This window comes from Nomascus leucogenys, chromosome 12, assembly GCF_006542625.1.
Source record: "Nomascus leucogenys isolate Asia chromosome 12, Asia_NLE_v1, whole genome shotgun sequence".
Lineage (NCBI taxonomy): Eukaryota > Metazoa > Chordata > Mammalia > Primates > Hylobatidae > Nomascus > Nomascus leucogenys.
In genome coordinates, this window is record NC_044392.1 from 92,775,880 (window position 1) to 92,800,038 (window position 24,159).

At 38.9% G+C, this 24,159-nt stretch overlaps 1 protein-coding gene across 1 annotated transcript in view; it reads right to left on the reverse strand.

Annotated features, from left to right (window-relative positions):
- The window catches only part of ADGRL2 (adhesion G protein-coupled receptor L2), a 693,508-nt gene that overhangs the window by 544,329 nt on the left and 125,020 nt on the right, over nt 1–24,159 (reverse strand). Inside the window, exon 4 of the mRNA XM_030825138.1 lies at nt 8,388–8,456. The gene's annotated coding sequence lies outside the window, so the exon portion shown is untranslated. The remainder of the gene's footprint in view (nt 1–8,387; nt 8,457–24,159) is intronic.

Here is a 24,159-nt window from a genome sequence, read left to right on the forward strand (position 1 = left end):
AGATTTCCCAGTTTACAACTATGTAAATAAAGTTTTATAGACAGAGATTAAGAGAGGGTGTGTTTTTGTGTATGTTGGGTGGTGCAAAAGTCATAAATGTTTCTCTTTTCTTCTCTCTCTAGGCACATATGTGAGTCTCCCCATCACTAGAACTCTTAAGTGGCTGCTGTTATGGAAGGTCAGGCTCATAATCACTGCATATTAAGTCCTTAACAGCAATGTCTGGCTCTTCATTAATCTGTAAACTTACTGATTTACCAAGAGATGTCTTTGTTTTTCTCAGCGTTTTTTCATCTACTTCTCACCCTGGTGCCAACGCAATTGCCAGAAAATGAAACAATGATTAGTTTATGCTATTGCATATTAAGTTTGGTTTTCTCTGTATTTACATTGCATGTTTCAAAGGTTGACTTAATCAGCTGTGAGTTGTTATGCAGTTAGTCAGAGTGGAATTCCCACAGATTTTTTTACCCAATGTATCACATAACAATAAGAGAGCTAGACACACCTTGTGTAGTTTTAACAAGTCTTTGCAGTTTTACTTAATTTGTTTCCCTTCCCTTTTACCCCTGAGGCTCCCAAAGCAAATGAACCATTCAGGAGCATAAAACAAGGGGAATTAGTTTAGACTTCAATAAAACACAGACCTCTTGCTGGCAATATCTGCCTTGATGTAGAATGTCTGCATTTTAAAATATTGCCATGTCTTGATTGTCCTGACACCTTGTGATTCTCCTCTTGAATTCCCATTGCCTGAGGAACTTCAACACTCTCTCCCTGTTCAGGTCTCATGCTCCTTCTCAATGGTGCTCATACTTTAGCTTCCATGTCTTCATCTGCAAAATCTACTCGACTAATGCATGAATATACTTAGCGGTTTTCCGATAGTTCTAGAATTAGGATTCAACTTGGATAGTCTCTGATATCTCTTTTAGGTAGTGTGGAGAATATATAAGGTGCAAGAAATGCTATTCTCATAGGCAGGAGATTCAAAAGTGGCATTTAAAGAAACGTATTTTTGTAGAATGAAAGATTTTTGCCTCTTACTGAAGCTGTGAAAGTTTTTAGCCCTTACAAGTCAGTAGTCCTGCTTGCATGGGGATGGGTTTTCATATGTTGAATGATATTATTTATTCATTTACAAATAGCTAATGATGACAAGCCATGGGGTGGATGCTGAGGATACACTTTGTACCAGGGGAATTGAGATAAAGGTGTTCAGTAAAATTGTGTAAGGCTGTTTCTCCCATGAGAGTCACATTTTAATTGCTTTTGTGGGGAAAAATCGGTGTCTTTAAAAGTTTGGTTAGTAAACAAATCCAGACCAGATAAATGTCTAAACCTGGGCGGAATAATCAAACATTATTTTTAATAGGTGGAAGAAATGAGATGCATAGTAATTATTTGAGTAAAGTCTTTCCTAATGAGCTAAATGATAAAAACTTGCATCCCGTAATTGGACAGATAAGTCACAAGGAGAAAGTTAGGTTTTCACACAATGTATGTTCACAGGATAAAAAACAACAAAGTCTTGTTAAAGTAAGCTGGGGTGGAGGTGGGGAGGGAAGGGCTTTAAAGATCCCTTTAAAGGGAAAGTTGAACAAGAAAACAATCTTCCATACACTAACGTGAACCCACGGAGAGAAGACAGAACGCATAGAAGGTGTACACTACCTTATATGAATACAAAATAGTTTTTTAGATTTATAATTTAATTTAGAAATCTGAAAGACAGGTGTATTCTTTTATAATGCCATGTCTTTATAATGTAATATTCATATATTTTTCTAACTTCTATGAGATAAAATAGAGTGGTTTTAATTAACAAAAAATTAACGCATGATGGAAGCAAAGAGAAGAATTATTCAAGAGTTGCACATAAGACTGTATAGGATTTATATTTGTAAACAAGCCCAGAAATATGAATGCTTCTAGGCTTCTATGAGTCAATGCTTGACCGGGACTCTTAATGGCAAAATCTCCTACTGGTTACTTGGCTCTTATAAATCTAAGGAACTGAGTGAAACCAAATATTAAGTGGTCCAATTTTAGAGAAAAGAAAGCAGGATAAAAATGTATTAAGGCAGAGAGAGTTTAAGTTAAAACACAACCACATGTGGTGAAAATAGAAAAGGGCTAGAAAGAAATACAAAAAAATGTTAGCAATGCTCTTCTCTGGCATAAACAATGGCTTTCATTTTCTTCTTCGTATGTTTTGATATTTACAAATTTTCTACAATAGCATTTCTACTATAACCAGACAGAAAGAGATCAATGAAAAGTGCAATCTAACTGTTGAAATTACTGCTATATACGAAATGAATACATTTCACCGTTGGTAATGCCTTTGACTCTAGAGGAAAGATGATTTCCATAGAAGGACGGTAGTATTTTATATCTAATTAATTGGGAAGGCTTTGAGCAAAATCAGAACTTCAGATCCTAGAAGCTGAGTACAATAAAGATTTGAGAAACAAGAAAAAAGGTATGATCAATGGAAGATCTTCCAGACAGTGAGGGCTGTTAGCGAGTGTGTAAGAACATGAAGTATGTGAAAACAAGGTGAGTCTTATATGAAAGCGAATAATAAATGAGGAGATTAGGAAGTAAACTAGCCTTAAATGAGGAAGTAAAGAGCCATGAACAGGATTCTGTATTCCGAATGTCAAAATTAAGAAGCTCCATTGAGAAATAAGTTTATGGAATGAACAAAATCAACCTAACTTACAGTCAGATTGATTTTTACTTTGGGGGGACTCTAAGTCATTAGCATGGGGTCTGTTTTATTAACACTATAGCATTCCCTTTACTTCCCAGAAAAAGCACATATAATGCTTTTGCTTTTCATAATTCACTTCTTGCTCAAATATTCATTGATTTGTCTGAATCTATAGCCCACCTGCTTGCAAAACATTCACTGACTTCATGGGACTAAATAATAAGCATTGGTTGATTTTAATGTATATACATGCAATAAAACTGTCAACTCAGTCATCTTCCTGGTACCTGAGCATATTAGAAAAGCATCACTAGACAGTGAGGCAGCACTGTGAGAAAGGTAGTGTACATAATGGAAAGAGCACAGCCTTCGGCATCAGAGAGATGTGGGTTCAAATCCTGGCTCTGCCACTTGCTACTTGTTAATTTCATCAAAGTAAATTTCTCTGTCTATTTCTTTATCTTTAGACTGGGGCCAGTACTTCCTTCTAATATGAACTTCGTGAAAATTAAATGCGATATAATAAATTAAAGTGTATAATAGGATGGCAGCTATACAATAAGCTCTCAGTACCTAATGGTAGTATGATTATTGTCATTGGCATACTCATGGGTTTTCAACACAATACAACTTAACGTTTCAAGACCAATGTCAAATTTTGGTTTTCCTTCTGTGAGTCAAATTTTGGATTATTAATAAGAGAATGATCTCATTTCTTCCTCAGATGGCAAATGGTTTATTCTTAGAGCTAGGTATGGACTCATCTATACTCTCCAGCCTCTCTCTGTTAAAGTCACTGGTACCGACTTTCTCAACTGGTTAACTTTGAGCCTGGTTAGAAACCAAAAGAAAGCAACTTGATGGATTAACAGGGAGAGCTAGGGAAACTGACTCATCGGGGGTGGAGTGCTCGTGCTTGATAAACCTCAGAGACTCTGGTTTTCTATTCAGAGAAATGGGGTTACTCATCGAGCTTTGCACACAAGACCAACATATGGGTCTTAAAAGCCGTAACTGAGCCAGGCACAGTGTCTCATGCCTGTAATCCCAACACTTTGGGAGGCTGAAATGGGAGGATGGCTTGAGCCCAGGAGTTCAAGACCAGCCTGGGCAACATGGTGAAACCTTGTCTCTACACAAAATACAAAAATGGTGGTACATGCCTGTAGTCCCAGCTACTCGGGAGGCTAAGGTGGAAGGATCATTTGACCCTGGAAGGTCAAGGCTGCAGTGACCTGTGATTGCACCACTGCACTCCAGCCTGGGTGAAAGAGTGAGACCCTGTCTCAATAATAAATAAATAAAGTAAAACAAATAAAGGCCATAATTCAACTGTTGTAATTGTAGTTCTCTCTGAAGTGAATGAATTTTTTCTGCTCATCCTGGAATTCTCACTGTTGCTATATAAGAAGAAAGCTTCAGACTCTGGCTACGCTGGGGATTTTGGTGGGATGCCTATTGGTACTTTCACTGAATGTGCAAGAGTGAAAGACTTCCTAGGATTCACCTGCCTTCATAATGAATTACTCGACCCCTTCAATTATCCCTGTGTCTTACTTTTAGTGATCAAAACAGCCTATTATACAGACCCTGGATAGTATAAATCCATAGTATCACTGGTTATTTAGCCCTCAAAAGCACTATGTATCCAAAGTATTCATTATTGAAACCACATCTTTGATGCCACTTATTCCATCAGAATTCCTATAAAATTCATAATTTATTATACTGAAATGAACATATATGTATACTTTTTCTGCTGCTAATATTTATTTTTGTATATGTTAATTTTAATTCTATAAATAAACTGTAAAGTATAGGGGTCACACTTTATCTTCTTTTTATATTTCTTTGTTGTGGAAAAGTTTTGGGTGTAATATAGACCCTCCCCCTAGTAAAATTAGTTAGATGATAAGAAAAAAAAGTCTCCAAATATCTAGTGGGTAAGAATAAAAGTTAAACTTAGCTTTGACTTTTTTTGTGATTTAAAAATTTTTGTGGAATATGAGGAGGGTCCAATTTAAACTAACCCTTTCACTGTCTTTTTTTGTTTGTTTTTGTTTTTGTTTTTTTAATAGAGACAGAGTTTTGCCCTGTTGCCCAGGCATGTCTCTAACTCCTGGGGTCAAGTGATCCTCCTGCTTTGATATCCCAAAGTGCTAGGTTATAGGGGTAGGCCACCACACCTGGCCATGATTCTTGAAATGATGAGATCAGGGGGTGTACAGGCTGTATTATTTCATTCTCACTTTGCTATAAAGAAATATCTGAGACAGGGTAATTCATACAGAAAAGAAGTTTGGCCAGGTGTGGTGGCTCACACCTGTAATCCCAGCACTTTGGGAGGCTGAGGTAGGTGGATCACCTGAGGTCAGAAGTTCAAGATCAGCCTGGCCAAAATGGTGAAACCCTGTCTCTACTAAAAATACAAAAATTAGTTGGGTGTGGTGGCGTATGTCTGTAATCCCAGCTACTCCGGAGGCTGAGACAGGAGAATCACTTGAACCTGGGAGGCAGAGTTTGCAGTGTGCCGAGATTAAGCCACTGTACTCCAGCCTGGGCCACAGAGCGAGACTATGTCTCAAAAAAAAAAAAAAAAAAAAAAGAAAGAAAGAAAGGAAAAGAAAAAGAAAAGAGGTTTAATTGGCTCATGGTTCTGCAGGCTGTACAGGAAGCATGGCAGGATCTTCTTCTGGGGAGGCCTCAGGAAACTTAACAATCATGGCGGAAGGTGAAGGGAAAGCAAGCCACCTTACATGGCGGAGCAGGAGGAAGAGAGAGACAGGGGAGGCGCCACAGACTTTTAAACAACCAGATCTCCTGAGAACTGTATCGGGAGAACAGCACCAAAGAGAGGGTGCTAAACCGTTCATGGAGGATCTACCCCCATGATCAGATCACCTCCCACCAGGCCCCACTCCAACACTGGGGATTACAATTGAACATGAGATTTGGGTGGTGACACAGATACAAACCATATGAGAGGCATAGGTGTACATGTACATGTAAGGAAAGATAAATAGCAGAATGTGAATTTGTGCATGTTAAAATCTGCTAACCATTTTTGTTGCTTGGAAGTTTTTTTCTAAAAATCAGCCTTTTTCTTTGAGGTCCCTTCATCCATTTCTTCAAGTTGTATATCAAAAATTTTAGTCAGACAGATGCTAATTACTCAAGATGACTCAGAAAGTTCACATGCAGATTTGAGACTAGAGCCCAAAAATGCAATCCCTGCCATGTATTTTTAACAGTGACACTTTCCTGAAATGCTGGTTATAGGGAGTAGACATTACCCATATTTGCTTCTTACACTATCATAGCAAATAAAGTTTATTTATATCACAAAGATGCCAGGAAAATTATGCTGAAATATTTTAACATAAAACAATCCTGAATTTCTGAAGTATTACCCTAAAGCACTCTCTTAATATCTAATATTATCCCTTCCACAGTAACTGTTACTTGCCTTGCTCTCAATATATTATACACTTTTAAGATCTACTATGTTTACTGAATTATATTTTTAAAACAGGAAAAAGAAAAAAATTCACGTAAGTATCATCATAGGGAATGGTATCTATTATAATGACTTTTTTCCTTCAATAAATAACCTATTATTAATATATGTTCTTCACGATATCACTTCTACTTCACCAAAGTTTGCCCCCTTTAAATGATTTTAACAGTAAAATTTACTGTTGAGTAATATAAAAATGATAATAGTATGGTTAATTTTAAAAAGATCAAACTTCAGTTTAGGCCTTATATCTCTTTCTAATTAATAGTTTTTTAAGTAGCTCAGCAGATAGCTCATTTAAACTTTAACATTTCATTTTCCACATTTTAGTTATTAAAAGAAAAATATAGCTAAATAAATTATAACATTTGTAATAAATACCTAAATTAAATATAATAAATGATATCTCTACTTATGTCAAAATATCAATTTCACATATTTTCATCTTTAATATTACCTTTGGAAATAGAAGAGTGATATATCATTATGTAAATGTAAATAGGATAGTGACTGATTACATTTTGAAGATGAGAAAACGAGGTCAGAGAGTAGTTAGTGACCAATTTTGGATTGAACCCAGGTGTTCCAGGACTGTATAAGCCATTCCTGGGTGTTATTTTCTTTTCTCTAATTTGTTACCTTCCTCCTGAAAGAAAACTAGGGGATGGTAGAATTGAGAAATACGTTTTTGCTAGTGGAGGAGAGGGAAATCCCATGACTTTACACCATGGGTATGCTTCTTAGAAGAGAAGGATGAACGTGAGTGGCAACATGAACTATTGGCAAATCTACTGGGCAGATGAAGTCATTAGCCCCATATAGGCTCATTAAGTGCTAATGGTGATCATAATCATCCGTTTGTGATTTGGAAGAACTGTGCCTCCATCCCCCTGAAAGGCTTTTTGTTTTGTAGGTTCCTTTTTATTCTGCTTCCTGAAACTCTATGCCAATTGATGTTTGCATGTTTCTGAAATGGTGACAAGCCTTGTAATTGATTCTCCAACTACACTGTGCTGTGCGCTGAGCTGGCAGGCACCCCACTTTCAGGTCACTTTACACGTCACACCACCTAGAGTGAGCCAGGAACCCATTCAAAGGGCAATGCGATGCCAATTATTTTCTTTCCTGGCATTTACATGAAAGTATAGGAGAGAGGCTGCTAAAACGGAATTGAGAGTTTGGTTCCCTTAATAATTCCTATAGCCCCCAAGTTTGTGGACTATGGAAGAATTGAGAACCTGAAGCAAGTAAGGTGAGGAGGTTGAAAAATAGAGATTTAGTCAAACAATCCGTAAAGTGAGGAGATCCAAAAAATAGAGCTTTGTGAAACCAGTAAATTTAGTGCTTACTAGGTGCCAGGCAATATTTTAAGCATTTTACGTCTACTAATTTGTTTATGCTATGCCACAACTCTTGAAAGTAGGTATGACAATTTCTCCCATTTTGCAAATAAGAATGTGGAACCCACAGTCACATAGCTGGTAAATGACAGAATCACGCTTTGAATTTAGGTTGGCTCTGAAGGCTAGGCTTTTAATCATTTTGCTATAGGTGGAATTAAAGATTCTGTATGAGTCCACTTTAATATAGAATTCATAGCTTCTAGGAATATATAATTACTTAGTAATAACCAGGAAAGCAAATGATGACCATGATTCAGAGAAGTAGAAATATGAGGCCATCCTCTCTAAATGCCTTCAGCCCACACTTCCTCATCTAACACCACCACAGGATATTTTGTACCTCATCCTACTTCTACAAAGGAATGCATCCTAATAATTTCTGGCTTCATTTGTGAAAATAGCAACTTTAATTGATCTCTACTTGCCTGTGTGATTTGTGATACTCCAAGGCAGAAAAATGCCTAAGATCACAAGCATAATTTTGTAAGAAATCTGGATAGGTAGACAGCCAGTCTTAAGCAACACACAACGAATAACCTGACTCATGGAGAGAGGTAACCCATACATGTAGTTTCTTCTTCCCTCATCTCCACCCAGGATCATGATTTTATCTTCTACGTTTCATAAAAGATCATCCAATAACAGAACTTAGAAAACCACCAATAGATAAAGCAAATACATTTAGGCAGTGCTTGAATTCATATCATCATTGAAGCTATTATATCTTATTTTGAAATTAATCATTTACCTTATGAGTCTACGTAGGCTCCATACTCTTCAGAACCATTTGTGAAGTTTAGAGTAAGTGGTCTGTAACCTAGAAGGGAGACAAACAAATCCACAGTTCAAATTCAGCATGAAAAGATTATCAATGAAATTGAAAATGCATTAGCATTCGCATTAATTTTTTTATTAGATTCAAATGATGAAGGCAGTTACCAATTTGGAGATACAGAGAGAATAGAATTTAGGTGAGATGGATATTAGCGCTTGTGTCCCTGTGTTTTAAGTATCAGCTCAGACAAAAAAAGCAAAAAGATCTAAAATGATTCCTGGAACTGAACAACGTGACTGAACCCAGAGGGGAGGAGCAGGCTGCCACCCACCTGGGGAGACGGGTTAATAAAAAGATCAATTGCATTCTTATCTTGTTAGTCATTAGGCAGCCCATTGATGCCACCTGCTTACTTTAAATGTAAACGTGCAGGCCAACCACTGGAAAGCTGCCACCATTCTTCGGAACCCTGTTTCTTTCTGGTTTAGTGATAGGAGGGAAAAGGCCAAACTCTTGACTGTTAGGAACTGAGCATCTGTTCCTCCAGCAAATGCAGATGTGAGGGCAAATCAGAAAGCAAGTCTTTACAGGCAGAATAAATGAATATACCAAAATATGAGTAGTTTATAGAGTTAATATCAACACAAACTGAAAAAAACATTTTACATGTAAAAACAAAATGGCTCAGGGGATTTACTCTCCTGTTAGGTAATTATATCCCTTAGATCTGAAGTGGCCATATATTAAATATACTTTTTGTTTGTTTGCTTTACTGGTCTTTGTGAACCACTGACTCTTTTTCGGTAGTCAATTGTTCTTTCCCAAAGTATAAGGAAAGGTTTACCTGTCTTGCATTAGTATCCGTTGCCAGTGATCAAAAGGTTCAAAGGTAAATGTTACATATTTCCTAAGGCAAAGTAAATGCCTGCTCACCATTGGTAAAAAGGGATTATTATACATTGGCAATAGAATCTTTCCTGCGCAGCTATTGTCTACTTCTCTCAGCTTCTGCAAACTCCAGCTACAAGTGGGTCTCCCGCCCTTTCCTTGTCCTCTGACACTACTTACCTGGGCATCAGATAGATGCCTGATAAGAATACTTCATATCATCCCACCTTTGTAGCAGATAAATGCTCATTTTTTCTTCTAACAAAATGAGTATATTAGTTTATCTCATTTATTTTTATGATATAAATATTCATTATTTATTGATTATTACTAGTCAAGCAAGATTTGTCTAACAAAGAGTATCTTTCTATCTGCTTTGAGCATTCCTATTCTAGTAAAAAATATTTTGCAAGCAATAAAATACTAACTCAGGGTAGGAATGGTGAGATGCAGCAGTTACAATTTCTCAAAGCAGTGAGTTGGTGAAGCCAACTTCTGGCATGTTGACTAATTACTACACTCCTGCTCATTTTACTTTCCAAAAGTCAAAATATTGTATATAGGTTCTGAATGCTTAAAATGTACTCCTAACTAAGTAGTGTGTAGGTGGCTGGATTTCTATCAAGTGGGTCTCAAACCAGCAATAGAAAATCAGGCACTGTTTCTGACTTAAAATAGGAATAAGGTCAATCAAGATATGACTACCTATGAAAAATATCATTCAGTGAACTTTTTTTTTTTTTTTTTTTGAGATGGAGTTTCACTCTTGTCACCCAGGCTGGATTGTAATGGCGTGATCTTGGCTCACTGCAACCTCTGCCTCCTGTGTTCAAGGGTTCAAGTGATTCTCCTGCCTCAGCCTCCTGATTAGCTGGGATTACAGGTGCCTGCCATCATGACTTGCTAATTTTTTGTATTTTTAGTAGAGATGGGGTTTCATCATATTGACCAGGCTGATCTCGAACTCTTGACCTCAGGTGATCCACCCACCTTGGCCTTCCAAAGTGCTGGGATTACAGACGTGAGCCACCACGCCTGACCACCATCCAGTAAACTTTTAAACAGCAGAATTCCCAGATGGGCTAACCATTTATACATTTTAGAGTATAGATTAGTTATTAGTTGTTTCTTGAATTTAAAGAATTTGTAAGAATATGCATTTCTTACACTTGGTTACATGTTTAAATTACTAGTGTGAGAGCAACAGAGTAGGTTTTTGGAGACCAATAATTTTTAGTTTGTCAGCACACTGTAAGTTTGACATGAATTGAAACAGGGTAAAAAAACTACCTTGTGAATGCAAGGGATAGCTTTTGCTATCTATCAGATTTGTGAGTGAGGCTGTGAAAGCTGGCCTTAAAATGGTAGATGGGAAATGGACCTATTTTCTTCTACAATGTGACCTTCCTGTGCTCCTCTCCTGAGGGCTCATGGATAGGTCCTTGTTCTTGGCAAATCAGCATCAAAATGACAGTCCTTGGATGCAGTCCAAAGCAAATCTGACTAATACTGAATTTTGCTCCCGAGTACCATGTTAAAACATTGTGAGGGTCCAACATAACTGTAAAGGTTCTATGACAGGTAACAAAGGAAAATTTCCTAGATAGACCCATTTAGGCTTCACACCACTCTTGATTAATTAAGTACATTTACAGGTGGGGATAAAATCTAAGGCTATGGTTGAAAATGCTCAAAAAATAAAGTAGCCCTTCAGTTGTTTTCTTGCCAATTTCTTTATTTCATGATTAGGTAATAGATGTAATATTCACATTTCAAATAAATGGTGAACATTTTATTGTGTAATTTTGTGAAAGAGGGATATTTTCATTTGTAATAAAAAAGCTCATCTTTGTAGGAAGAATTAACATTGGCTATCTAACTGTGTCCGTTTTAAGGAAACAAAGGTAATTGAGTAATGGTTGATTTTTGAAGTTGTGGTAATAGCTTTCCAACTGATAGCCAGACTTCTTTTTTAAAAGGACTTTATATTTGAAAATGAAGCATTCAAGGAATTTTCAATATTTTCTAGATAGCTTAGGTACATAATGTAAGGTTCAATGTATACCATATTGAATAATTCTGGCACTTTGGGAAGTTGAGGAGGGAGGATTGCTTGAGCCCAGGAGTCAGAGACTAGCCTGGGGAACATAGTGAGACTCCGTCTCTATAAAAAATGTAAAAATTAACCAGGCATGATAGTGTGCATCTGCAGTCTCAGTTACTGGAGGCTGAGGTGAGAGGATCACTGGAGCCCAGGAAGTCCTGCAGTGAGCTATGATCGCACCACCACACGCCAGCCTGGGCAGCACAGTGAGACCCTTTCTCAAAAAAATTGAATATTCTAGGTTGGGAGTGGTGGCTCACACCTATAATCCCAGCACTTTGGGAGGCCAAGGCGGGCGGATCATGACGTCAGGAGTTTGAGACCAGCCTGGCCAACATAGTGAAACCCCGTCTCTACTAAAAATACAAGAAAATTAGCTGGGCATGGTGGCACATGCCTGTAATCCCAGCTACTCTGGAGGCTGAGGGCTGAGGCAGGAGAGTCACTTGAACCTGGGAGGCGGAGGTTGCAGTGAGCCAAGATTGCGACATTGCACTCCAGCCTGGGTGACAATGCGAGACTCCGTCTCAAAAACAAACAAAAAACCCCAAAAACAAACAAACAAACAAAAATGGAATATTCAGTGTGGGCTAGAGGTTTCATAGAAGTAAGTCTGTACTCTTAATTGAGGCCTTGTATTCTGGGATGTGGATATTAGACATTAGGTAATCGATTAGGAACACCGATGATGTTTGAGCAGGGAGTAAATTAACCAGAAATCCAATTTGAGTAAATGAAGTGTGTGCACTGTAGATCAAAACAAGGGCGAAAACGGATTTACTCAACAATGAACCTAACAAATAATTTTATCAATTTTTTTTTTTTTTTTTTTTTTTTTTTGAGACGGAGTCTCGCTCTGTCGCCCAGGCTGGAGTGCAGTGGCGCAATCTCGGCTCACTGCAAGCTCCGCCTCCCAGGTTCACGCCATTCTCCTGCCTCAGCCTCTCCTGAGTAGCTGGAACTACAGGCGCCCGCCACCACGCCCAGCTAATTTTTTGTATTTTTAGTAGAGACGGGGTTTCACCGTGGTCTCGATCTCCTGACCTCGTGATCTGCCTGCCTCGGCCTCCCAAAGTGCTGGGATTACAAGCGTGAGCCACCGCGCCCGGCTAATTTTATCAATATTTAAAATTTAACAGTACTATTTTCAGTAGCAATATGCCATATTAATAATATGCCATGTTCATACTATAATAATATTTAATAATAGTACTAAATTTACTAGTAACTAGTACTAAGTAGCACTATTAGGTGCTGAGGCTACAGAGGTGAACTAGTTGGTAAAAGTCTCTGATGTCATGGAGGGAAGACACAAATAAAACATCACACAAAACAGGGATTGAGAGAGGGAGAGAGAGAAACATGTGTTATGAATGTCTAACTCTAGAAGAATGCTTCTTGTTACGTTTAAGCTTTGTCTAAAGCTGTGAGGAAGATAGTAGGCTGTTGTTACAGTCCAGACAAGAAAGAGATTAATGAGAACCTAGGCTAGGCAGTAGCAGTGGGAATTAGAAGGAAGAAAAAGATGCAAGAGGTATTTCAGAGACAATCAATAGGAATTGGCAATTGCTGAGACGTGCAGTAAGGGAGAAGGAAGAGACATAGATAAATTAGAAACTTGGAGCCTCACAGAAGAAATTGGGTTGCTATTAACAGAGATACGGATGTCAAAAGAAAGAACTAGTTTGATGGGGTAATGAATTTAGGTGTGGTGCATTGTGTTTGATGTGTCAAGAAGTCTCTTGGAGATGGCAGTAAGTAGCTGGAACTGTAGGATTATAAATTAGGGGAGAAACTAGAGCTAGAAATTTTGGCATGCTTCCAACAGATGGGGTAGTTAAAATCTGTGGGATTGTCTAAATTCACCAAAGGTAAGGAAGCCTGAGAGTCTCATACAGGTGGGAATTATGAGAAATGGCATAATTAGGAGAAAGCTCAACCAGAGTTAAGGCGAGTAGGAATAATGTCCAACAGTTAAGTACTGATTCCTACGCAATCATCCTGCACAGAGCACTTCACAGAGGCGAATTTACTTAATTTTCACAATATGAAGTAGTAATAGCTACAGGAGGCAGCCAAACGCTTAGGCAGCTAGGGGTGGGTACCCGGTGAAACCCCACCTTCAAGCTGAAGTCAGTTTAAAGCCTGAAAGCCAAGCTACAAGTTAAATCAGCAGACTGTGTTAAGAACTTGTCTTCCTGTTTGGCATGCTTTCCTCTGATTGATCCTCGCCCTTCACCTGTTTTACATATACCTACCCTTTCCTAATTGGTCTTCTACACTGTCGTGCCCAGCTTTGAGTGGTGTCTTCGCTTTAGCCTTTTTTGCATACTAGCAAACCCAATCAGCATGCACTTCCCATCCTGTGCCTTTAAAGACCACAGACTCAGTTGGTAGAGGAGGAGACAGCCTGACTTTGGGGAAGAGACAGCCTTTAAGAGCCATTTTCATTTCTCAACAAAATTCTCTACCTTCCCCATCCTTCAACTGTTTATGTGACCTCATTCTTCTTGGACACTGGACAATAGCTCGGGACCCACTGAGTGCGGGTACCAAGAAAGGCTGTCACGCCAGCCCTTTGCCGTCAGTGGCAGAGGGCAGCCACCTCACATGATGGGGCAAGCGACCAACTGAGCTGCTAACACACCACCGTCTGTGAACGGCACAACTAAAGGAGCACTGTAAAACCTCCTCTGGGACTTCAGAGTTGTGGGCACCCTTACATGGGTGCTGCTGCATTCCCCTCAAGGCGACACACCTGGCCTGGCCATGGGCCCCGCACAGAGCTTGCCTCTGTGTCGGCACCGGGAGTGGCCAGACAGATCCTGCACTCACTTGCTCACGTGCTCCCTCCTGCAAGGGATTGACCCTGGCGTGCCTAATAGAGGGAGCACCCCTGCCGCGAGTCCAGTGAAGGGGCTGAGAAAATCCTGCGTCAGTAGGTTTCGTTATTAACTCTACTTCCTAAATTAGGAATAAGAGGGATAGAAAGGTTGCTAAGGTCACACAGCTCAGAAGTGGTGGAGTCAGGATTCAAACCTACAGTGCTCTGCCTCAGAGTTCCCATACTTACCAACCATGCTGTAATACCTCTTGGGTAGAATGAGTGACTTTGAAAATGAGAGTTTGCTCTTAATAAGATTGAAACCCCACAGATGAAAGTTAGTGGTTAGGATTGCAAAGCGGTTGTCCGTGGGCACAGAGTTAAACTTGGCAGTGATAACACATGAGAAACATGGATGAAAGAGGGGGTTTTGATATTAAGCAAACAACTATGTGCAAAATAATTTTGTTGCACTTTGACAAGTACAAAAGGTTCTCTGGGAGTTTTATGGGAGGTAAAGGGAGTTTCTATCGCAAAGTCTACCTTGAGAAACTGACATTTAAACAGAGACCTAAATAATGGGTAGAAGTTAGCAAGACAAAGAGGAAAAAGAAGAGCACTCCAGATTTGAGGGCCCTTAGGCAGATGGAACTTGGGGGATTCGAGGAGTTTAAAGAAATCTGGGGCAATGATAAGGGAAAAAACACCCTAAGGATTTTGGACTTTATCCTAAGAGTAATAGAAATATATTGAAGTGTATTAAGCAGGAAAATGACAAATTAAGCCGCAGAGAGTTTAAACTGCCCAAGTTCATATAGCTACTAATTGAGCCGAAAGGAAACCCAGGTCATCCCTGCTACAAACTCCTTTCTTCACAAAACCATGTTACCGTCCAGGGCTGGGCTGCAAAATGTTTACAGATCAGCTCTCTGGGAAAAAAAGCACTGATTTGTAGCATTTTCTGATATGGTGGTTTAAATACTATATTTAGCATTATTTACTGATATTCACCGTATTGGGTGCTAATATGATGTCACAGAATGCAGACTCGGGAAGAGATAGTCTATATTGTACCACTATGTGGTATTTCAAACATGTTGATATAATAGATAAAAACACCCTCAGCAACACGGAAAATAATACAATGTGCTAGAATAATTAGGAAGTGATGAATGTGTGTATGTATTACCTTTGTTTTAAGTTTAATTATTTAATTCTAAATTTATGCTATTTATTTATTAATAGTGGTTCTCTGGGGGAACAAACAGCTTGCCAAATTCCTGAAAAGTTAATAATGGGATCTCCTGAGCAGGTATAAGCTGGAGCCAGAACTCCATTGTTACCATCTCAAAGAGCCATTTTTGGTGGGTTCATTTTTATTATACTGTTTTGTTTTGGGAGATGGTTCCAGGAATCTTACATCAAAGCTCACTCATGTCTTTCTACACATTTCATTGTGTTGATCACGGGGCATATTCAGTGAGAAGGAATGGATACAGCTTTTTTTTTTCCCCCAAACAGGCTGAGAATAAAGAGAGACGGTAACTCCTGGGAGGCAACACTATATAGTGGCCTCTGTGGGGACACGGGTGACTAATAGTAGGCATTTGTGGCTGACTCCTCACCATTGCTTTCAGACAGTTGGGAGTACAAGTTTCTGATTTCAAATACAAGTTTAAAACTTGAATCAAAGCTAAATTTATATTCTCTGTATACATTATCATTTAGTTTTATTATTGTCATGCAACCTCCTCTTTAGGAAAACCACTGGACCCTAAAATAAAATGTTCAGAAACATGCAAATGAAAACAGCTTAAGCTCTCAGACTTTGGCAATGTTACTTGAGTTTTACTGTGGCCTCAGAAGGGACAATCATAATATTTTTCTGGCTGTCTTGTCTTGATTTATAATTTGAATCTCCATAAATGATAATAGAGAGGGCAATTATCAAAGAAATGGAAAGGGCAATTATCATTAAATTGAAAACACATCACACATCCAACAGGATGAATGACTGAGCTAAAAACAGATTTTGTGGATCTTGCAACTGCTCCAAAAGAACTTAATGGAAGCAACTTCATCTCCCCACCTCCTCCAATTAACCAGATGACTTTGGATCTATTTTTCTTTTTTTTCCTGGGATGATAACACAAGTCCTGTTAATCTAATCTGCCTGAATACTGACACTGCTTAGGACATGTAAATTTATGAGACTAAACCAGCTGCCGTTTGCCTAGTGTGAAAAAAAGTTTTCCTTTTTTTGTAAAAACAGTAGAGAAAAATTAGTTCTCTTGTTTGTACATTTGTGATTCTAGGAGACTGCAGACACCCGTCTCATGTGTTCTTAACCTTCATGATGAATCTTTTTAAGTGAGGCAGCAACAGCGATTTTGTTCATAACGTTAAATAATAGACTGGATAGTGAAATTCCCCTAAAAGACTTTTGTCTTGGTTGGATAAACTGAACAAATTATAATCCAAACTGTAGGCATTAGTTATCATTACTACAAATATGAAAGAAAAAGGTAAATGTTTATGAACACATTTTGTTGAGAATTCTTGCCGTCTGGATTTACTATTGTAAGGAGTGGAATTATAGACATTCTCTGAAAGGGGTAAGGTGTGGAAAGAAAAAAGGAAAACTCCAAATCACATTTGTCTGCACTTCTGTATAGGAAAAATAGCTATGGCATGAATGCCAATACTGTATCTGATTAAGAGATGAAGCCCTATATAATTGGATCCAATCAGGTCCTGATAGGGGACAACAAGAGTTTCTCCTTTTCACATAAGTGAGGTTCACTGAGCAGACCAGTCCCTGGCATACTGATCTTCCTAAAATGTATCATGGATCATAAAGGAACTAGAAGTGTAAGAATGGAAAATCTCAGATAAATTTATTTTATATTGATTTCATCTGGGCCTCTGCTTTCCCCATATTGGTTCTTCATGCAGGCTATCACCTTCCATTGATTAATACATAACCAGACTAGGCTTGTTTACTTGGGAACAAAGAGCCATAAAGTGATCCCAGCACTCATGGCTATACGCTTAGTCACAGAGGCCAGACATTATGGTAATGGACGAAAAAGCGAGAAAAAAAATAGTTCAAATGAAAGAAGAGAGGAAACCTAATATTTACTAACCACCTTTTGTCAGGTATGTTAAATAGATGTAATTTGAGTGTTGCTACCTATCTGGTATCAAACCCGTCAGTGAGTCCTATATTTGTAAGTCCCCTCTAGAACAAATTTTACCATGCTCTACCGTGATGTCTTCGGCAAGTACACTCTCCTTCACTTTGGAGGACTGAGCTGTGCCTGCCCTATGCTTCTTTGGTGTTTTGCTGATTGGAGAATTGAATACATGTTGTACTGTCTACCTGACAGCAATATGCAACTTTAGTGCTGAATACTTTCCTTTTGAAGATGTATTATTCTTTTTTATTTTTTTTGAGACGGAGTTTCACTCTTATTGCCCAGGTTGAAGTGCAATGGCATGATCTCGGCTCACGGCAACCTCTGCCTCCCAGATTCAAGTGATTCTCCTGCCTCAGCCTCCTGAGTAGCTGGGATTACAGGCATCCACCACCACGCCTGGCTAATTTTGTGTTTTTAGTAGAGACGGGGTTTCTCCATGTTGGTCAGACTGGCCTCGAACTCCTGACCTCAGGTGATCCGCCTGCCTCAGACTGCCAAAGTGCTGGGATTGCAGGCATGAGCCACTGCGCCCTGTCTGAAGATGTATGATTTTTTATTCATCATCCTTTTTTCTAGCTTCCGTCTTTCCCAGGTTCCAGAGAAATGTTTCAGTGTAAGAAATATTATTCAACAGTTTTTGCAAAGCAAGGAAACAGACAAAATTTCTGTTCAATGTATCCACTATGAATTTATATAAATATGTGTGTCTACCTATAAATTAACCATCTTGAATTAAGTATATATATTCCCAATGTTTTGAAAAATGGGTTGTTATATTTATTAGTTCATCTTGGCCTATAAGTTTATTTAAAAATACTAAGCACTCTAAAAAACAAAAAGTGGTTTCCCTTTTAAAATTTCTCAAAGTTCCAAGTGTTTTGAATTCATTGAACTCTCGACAATCACCATCTGGTTGATTAAGTAATTTACATTTGGACATCCTCACAAAGAGATTGGAGGTGGGGGAATTCCCCTTGAATTCTGGGAAGTTGTTCTTTGGACGTGATGTTTATTTCCTCTGATGTCACAATTTCTCTTGATAAACGTAAACATTTATTTTTAACATGGTTGTTAAAACGTAGTGAATATTCAGTTCCAGTTCTTTTGTCAGTTACTGGTGAAGCAGAAAGGTCAGTTTATGGGTCATTATACTCACAGCTTGAATGTTGAGTTAGTAAAAAGTAAATGTAATATCATTTTAATATTTTTTAATGTGTTTGGAAACATAAGTGGGGTTTTTGAAAAACAAAAACTGTAAAGCTGTCTAACTTAATATAGAGTGTAAGTAAAATAAAATTCATGTCCGTAAAGTTTACCTATTGTTAATACTTTTGGGGACTGGTACATTTTTATTAATTGTGTCCAGTACTTTTGTTGAAACCCTTTGTCATCTGTAGTTAATTCTCACAGGAGTCCCTTGCCGTGTGCCTTGTTGTCTGATGTCACAGATTTTACAACTCAGAGAAGTTAAAAAAGTTTTCATGTCACACAGCAAGCAAACAGTGGAGCAGGGACTTAAGCCCAGCCTTGTCAGATTTGAAGGCCTGTGAATGACCACCTGCAGCTTCCCAATTTTGGTTGCAAGGTAGACCTGGTCATATATTTTGTGCTTCCCCAGACAGCTGCCATTAAAACTGCTTCATATGAGAGACGATACTCATCCTAATTTTTAATATATTTAAATAAATCATAATGTCAACGTCTCTGCTTGTAATCCTCCCTCACTCCCAATTTCTACAACCAAACATCCAAGATGTTTGTTTCCTACAGTTTTGTATTCACTGGATTCATTCACTTATTCACTAGTTCACTCATTAATTCAACACATATTTATGGGACCCACATCAAGTACCAGACACTCAGAATTCTAGGCCCTAGAAAAGCAGTTCCTATGGTAATGAAGTTTACATTTGGGTAGGAGAGAGAGACAATAAACACATACTGATAGACATATATAAAAAACAAGCAAAGTTGGATGGTGATAAATGCAGTTGAAGAAAAATAAAATAGAATAAGTAACCAGAAAATAATAAGTAACTTTCATTGAAAATACATTACACGTGTGACACATTGGTCTAAGTACGTTACAAAGATTAATTTGCTTAATTCTCACAAAACTCTATGTGGTTAATACTGTATTTGTGGTAGATCAGGGATGGTATCAAATTATTTACTACTCCTCTAATTGAGATTGAGATGTGGAGTCTAATTCCTCTCCCTTTGAATCTGAGCTGGACTTACTGACTTGCTTGATGCATAGAGTGGGGTGGAAGAGATAGCATATTAGGTCCTAGCTTAGCCTTTAAATGAACTGGCAACATTGCCTTGTTCTCTTGGAACCCTGAGCTTCCATTAAAAAGTCAGACTAAGGCTTCCATGCTATGGGAAAGCTCAGGCAACATGGAGAGGCCAGGTGTCAACAGAGTCCCAACACAGCTTCTAGCCTACAACCAGCATGTGAATGAATCATATTGTGGGGCCAGTCCCCTGAAGCCTTTACATGACTTCAGTTCCTGCTGCTATCTGACTGCTCCGGAATTATGAACCCTGAGTGAGGGCAACCCAACAGAGTCCAGTCAATCCACGGAAAAGTGAGAGATAATAAGACATAATCCTTTCAAGCCATTAGATTTCAGGGTGTTTTATTATGCAGCAAAGAATAATTGGAACAATTATAATTTTCCTTTGACAAATGAGAAAACCAAGGGAAAGAAGGGTTAAATAATTTCCTTGCCAAAGGGTAGAATCTGAATTCAACCCAGACAGGCTGTCCTGCGAGCACCATTTTAAACTCTCCCTGAAACAGCCTAACCCCTAGAGTGAGATCAGCTTTCACAGGGTGCTCCTGACTAAACTTGGCAGTTGCTGACTAGTTCACATTTTATGTTCTTCATTGAATCACAGTGGTTAAAACTCAGGGCACACTTCTATTGGAATATAATCGCTTTCTCAAAGGGACCTTGTGGTGTCCTTGGCCCAGAAGTATTATGTTGCCTATGACCTTTTGTGGATTGGAATCTTAAGAAAAATAAGGAGGACATGGAGGAGATTGACCTGCACTAATCTATAATCCTTTCATTGTGTTGTAAAATTCTCAGAATTATTCAAGTGAAATAGGAAATCGCATGGCATTTTGATTAAATAAAAGAAAAAGAGTACAAAGTAATTCTCTTAAATTAAGAGCAAATAATTGTCACAAAATCAAATTTCTTGGCATACAAATATGTTACATCGCCTGTCTAAGGCAGATAATTTATATTGAGATGGGAAAGGAGTGACCGGATGTCTGTAGCCTGATAGCATTAAGCAGTAAGTTGTTCAGCCAGATGTTCCTTCCTTAGCAAGGAAGGACACATAACTACAGGGTACCAGGCAAGCCCAAGGTACATATTTCCACAGACATTTTTTCCTTAGGGTATTTACAGTTCAGTTTATCTCTTTCCACGTTGAAACTCTGTATACACAACCATAGAAAGGCCCATGATAGTACAAAGGAAAGACGTTTATAGATGCTGCACATTCCCCACGCCACCCCAAGCCTTCCAAGGGAAGCTCCTGGTACTCTTGAAACTTTCCTGTCAGACGATTATACAATCCAGTGCCTTTTCCAAGCAGGAAATATGATGTTCCAACGACAACTTGACCTCCTGTCTGAAAACGGGCTGGGGAGGGGAGCGGCGCCAAGGCGGGGGGCAGGAAGATGAAACAGCCGTGGTCTCAGTATACTTAATTCATAGACCCAATCACAAATACAAACAAGTTAATTTTGTTAAGAACACATGATAACATTTCACTTATGACAAAATCCCAATCATTTATTCTCCTCTGGAGTACTTCTTATGCATCCTTGAGTTTTTAAAAGTTCAAGTGTTGCATAAAAAAATCAACATAATTACAGAAAACAGTCCTTAAACAAGAATATCCTGTTTTGTTTCCTGCATACACACTGGGGTGGCTCATCTGAATCCTTGACAACATCCAACTCCAAGAAGAAAACATCAAGATGGCTTGCTGATCAAGGATTTTACATCCAGCTCTTCAGCAGTAGGGCTGTTGGCCCCATGTGTAAGCCGACAATCGCCCTATTGTTTACTCTCCAGTCAGAAAAGCAATGCTGCCTTTCTTCACTGCCTATGGTCTCCATAATCCTAACAGTCATGTTCACTCAGCAGTAAGCCCAAATACATGTTTCCCAGAGGAATTTCAAATACATGAGATAGATTAGCATCTCTGTGGCTTGATGTAATCTGTGACAGATTCAACAGCAATAAACATTTTAAAGTGTGGTCAGGACTAAATTATTTGTTGAAGAACAATTTTGTTCCCGAAGTAGACAAAAATTAGCAATAACTTTCGGGTAGTAAATACAGGGGCTGAGGGATAATATAACACCCCTGAACCTCTTGCCCTCCCGGCATTTCATTCTGTTTAAAGAGAGGTAAAAAGCCCAATTGTGTGGTGATGAATTAGAAAACTTCATGAACATTCAAGAAATACACATGCCACTACAAATTAACCATTAGCAGGGCAAGGTATTCATCCTTTCTGTCAGATTCTGTGGGAAGTATGCCTTATTAGCATTGAAGCCCAAAGAAGTAATCTATCAGTCCACATTCACTTATCCTACAAAAAAGAACAGGCAATTTGAGTTCTGGAAAAATAAATAGCATAGTTCTTCCCATCCCCATTTCAATCCTAAAATTGAAAATCACCAAATAAAATTCTATTTCCTCTCTGCTTCCAGTTTGTCTCTGTGTTTACAGCGGAATGTGGTTTTGCATTTTAAATCAGTTCCATCATAACCCTGAAAGTGATCACAGGGCTGCTAATTCTCTGTCTTCAGTTTCCACCCCTCCTCCACGCTACCACTTTGAATTTGAATGGGACCAGAAGATTCTCTAGGGGCCACATTTGTGGCCCTTCAGCGGCAGCCTCTCTACTTCTTTCAGCTTGTTTCCTGGCATGGTTCGTGGGGATTTGTGGTGAGTGGCAGCTCTGGAATCACTTTTCATCCTGTCAGGTTGTGGTTAGGCTTAGTGGGGTTTCTTTGTTATACTGGCCACTAGTAGTCAATTCCCTTGAAAATATCTGGTTTTCTCCTTTTCTCTTAAAGAAAAAAAAAAAAGCAGCTCCCAACTCCCCACCCTACCTCCAAAACACAAACACAAACACAAAGCAAACACGGATTTCCCTTGGAAATCTTAAGAGGAGACGGAGAACAGAGAGAGCCCCAGATGTTCTCAGCATCTCAGTTTAATTCTGATGTCAGACTATAAAAGAACTTTGGAGGGCCCCATTTCCCATACCTGTTCTGCTGACATGCTGTTTTATTAAAGAATCAGGGATAAATTTTACTACTCCTTTTTTATGTTAAAATAAAATAAAATAAGCCAAACATATAGAATGTGAATTTGGGGAACACAGTGCTTCTTTCACTTTCAAGACAAACTTGGAAAATAAGTAACTACCAAAATTAGTAAAACAAATCAAATAAATACTTGAGAGTGCATTAAGATGGAGTTTTCCATGGACACAGAGGGAGGATTGGCACTTTCTGCACGTCTTAAGCCAGCGCTTAGCAGAGTTTTGTATTTCATGAATCAGTTTGGGAAAAAAAGAAGAGAACAGCATACTGCTGCCAACATTTTATATTGCCAAGTTAGGCTATTAAAAACATCAACAACAACAACTAACTTGAAATCTTACATCATTTCTTAAAAGAAAGGACATGTTAACATCAGTGGGGGAGAGAGGAAAGACATCATCTCAGAATACAAGACAGCCTTTTCAAAAATGAAGACCTGGCAACTTTTACACCAACATGCCACAAAGGCCTTCAGAATAGCGGGTTCCTGAAACACACCAAGCCCCTTTTCACCTTATTGCCTTAGCACCGGGCCAATCCCATCCTCTAACTGGAAACAGATCCCCTGGGGCATTGGCAAAGCTCTCCACTCAAATCTAACCAGAAAAGGCAGGGCTTCTTTAGCCCTGTTGAAACCTCCTCTTTACAGACGCCATGTGGACAAGCCTTCCCCTTCTGCACCTCCATTTCTCTCCATTCTTTAACCTTGCTTTATTTTTCATCAGGCACTTGCTACTACATTGCTATCCATCATTTCTTTGCTTTTGTCTATTTCCCCCATTACAATATAGAGCTCATGGCCGGGTGTGGTGGCTCACGCCTGTAATCCCAGCACTTTGGGAGGCCCAGGTGGGCGGATCACCTGAGGTCGGGAGTTCGAGACCAGCCTGACCAACATGGAAAAACCCCGTCTCTACTAAAAATACAAAATTAGCCAGGCATGGTGGTGCATGCCTGTAATCCCAGCTACTCGAGAGGCTGAGGCAGGAGAATCCCTTGAACCCAGGAGGCGGAGGTTGCAGTGAGCCGAGATCACGCCATTGCACTCCAGCCTGGGCAACAAGAGCGAAACACCATCTCAAAACAACAACAACAACAAAACAAAAAAACAACAATATAAAGCTCATGAGGTCATGGGCTTCCCATCTTTTGTTCACCTCCTTTCCTCCATTACCCAAAATGGTGCCTGGCATATGGGAGGCTCTCACTACAGATTTGTTCCATTTATATATGTGTATCGTTTCAGACTGCTTATTTTTCTTCTTTTATTGTGGACAACAGAAAATGTCCACAGAGCCTGCACTGTTTGGTGTATGGAAAGCATTGTTTTAAGAAAGAGATTGAAGAGCCCCTAGCAGCATTCC